Below are 1,803 nucleotides of genomic sequence, written 5' to 3'. Positions count from 1 at the left end.
CCTGCCTCCATTTGCTTTTTTTTCCAGCCATTTCTGAGCCAAGGTTTAACGTTTCCAGGTGATTTTGCAAATATCCTTTCTTTGGGGAGCGTGTGAGTGCCGCAAGGACACGACACCGCAGTGACACTGATTTCCCACCCCTGGCCCCAGCTCTCCTCTGTCCCGTTGCAATCACCAGCATCCTTCACATTTTTTTTTTTTTTTTTTTTTCCTTTCGACAAAACCAGCCCCGATGCAGGGCTGGAAAGACTGGCCAGGCATCCCTGCCCTCCCCCGACTGTTCCTGCTCCCGGGAATGCCAGAAACAACCCCAGGGGCGGGATCGGGGATTAACCCCCCCCTTCCTCCCCCCGCACCCGGGGTTATTCGGGATGCTCCGACCCGTGGTACCCGGCCGACTTTCCCTTTCAGCTTTCCCTTACCCGGCTCTGCTCAGCGGCGGGGCTGGGGGTGTATTTTAGCAGGAATTTCACTCCCTCTCTCGCAGGGGCTGCGTGATGCTCCTCGCTGGGGATTTTTGGAGCCCAAAAACCCTTCTCTTCGCAGGCAGGCAAGGGGCTGCATCCCTGAGAGGGCTGAGGATGCGTATGGATGCTGTTGGAGCATCCTCAAGGATGGGGGCTGGCACGGCAGGCACATATTCAACAGGTCTGGAGGAGAGTGGAGGGAGGGAGGGAAGGGGCATCGTTGCTGGGGGGCAGTGACCCATCCTGGGCTTTGTCCTTTCCACCCGTGAAATTCACCCCAAACACTGGCACTTGTCTGCCCCACTCCTGGGCTGCCAACTTTGTTCTCACCCCGACAGGCTCAGATGTGATCTCCTGTCTCCACTTGCTTTTTTTTCCAGTCATTTCCGAGCCAAGGTTTAACGTTTCCAGGTGATTTTGCAAATATTCTTTCTTTGGGGAGCGTGTGAGTGCCTCAGGGACACGACACTGCAGTGACACTCCTCTGTCCCGTTGCAATCACCAATCACCACCATCGTTTGCACCGGTTCTTGCTGGGGATTCACCACTGAACCTCCCCATCCCCTTTCTCTTCCACTTTCCCCGTGCCCTTTCTTTCCCACCAGCCCCTCATGGACACGTCAGCACACCACAGCGGGTTTGTGCAAGAAGACAAGTGAGGAATTCAACAGAGATGAAGAAAAGTGTGATTATTATTATATTTTTTTTCTGGGATACATTTGCAGAGAAGATACTGAAGACTGGAGAAAAGAGCAAGTATTGCAGATGATGCATTTCTTCACCACAAACCACTTTCTTGCCATTCACAATCCATCTCCGAAAGGTCACAGAGATGTCTTCAGCCCCTCCTGCTCCAGCAGAGTTCCTGTAAAACATACAAATCAAGCAGTTCATATTTTTCAGGCTTCGGGATTTCAAAACAGCAAGGGAACACTGTCAGAACTTCAAAATAAGACCAAAACCCCAACAGATGCCAGGAAAGTGTTGAAGTCCCATTTCTCCAGATGATCGTGGAAGTGGTTGACATTTTCAGCATGGTGGTGACATTTCAGATTTCTAACATGCTTTTGAAAGGAAGATGCTCTGAAAAGATGATGTCTCTGTTCCTGTTCCTTTTGACCTGCTCTAAACTAGGTTAGACTGAGATACCTCTCGCTGCAGTGTGTTTCCATCTAAATCTGGTGGCAGGTGACACCACCATCATCCCGCTTAGGGACAAAGACACAGTGGTTCTCACAGCATTTCAGATGTTTCTCCATCTCCTTTCCGTCAACACCAGATGCTTTTGTGCTTTATTTCCGTCCAGACTTAAGTGGTCTTTGCAGGAGCTTCAGTT

General features: G+C 50.8%; 1 protein-coding gene across 1 annotated transcript in view; it reads right to left on the bottom strand.

Moving 5' to 3' along the window:
* The window catches only part of SFMBT2 (Scm-like with four mbt domains 2), a 188,246-nt gene extending 187,741 nt beyond the window's left edge, over positions 1-505 (bottom strand). The window contains exon 1 of the mRNA XM_014949114.1: positions 423-505. The gene's annotated coding sequence lies outside the window, so the exon portion shown is untranslated. The remainder of the gene's footprint in view (positions 1-422) is intronic.
* Between the last annotated feature and the right edge of the window lie 1,298 nt (positions 506-1,803).

The sequence above is a fragment of the Calidris pugnax genome, unplaced genomic scaffold, assembly GCF_001431845.1.
Source record: "Calidris pugnax isolate Ruff unplaced genomic scaffold, ASM143184v1 scaffold125, whole genome shotgun sequence".
Taxonomy (NCBI): Eukaryota; Metazoa; Chordata; class Aves; order Charadriiformes; family Scolopacidae; genus Calidris; species Calidris pugnax.
Note: the sequence above shows the minus strand (reverse complement) of the source record. Positions and strands in the feature narration are given on the sequence as shown.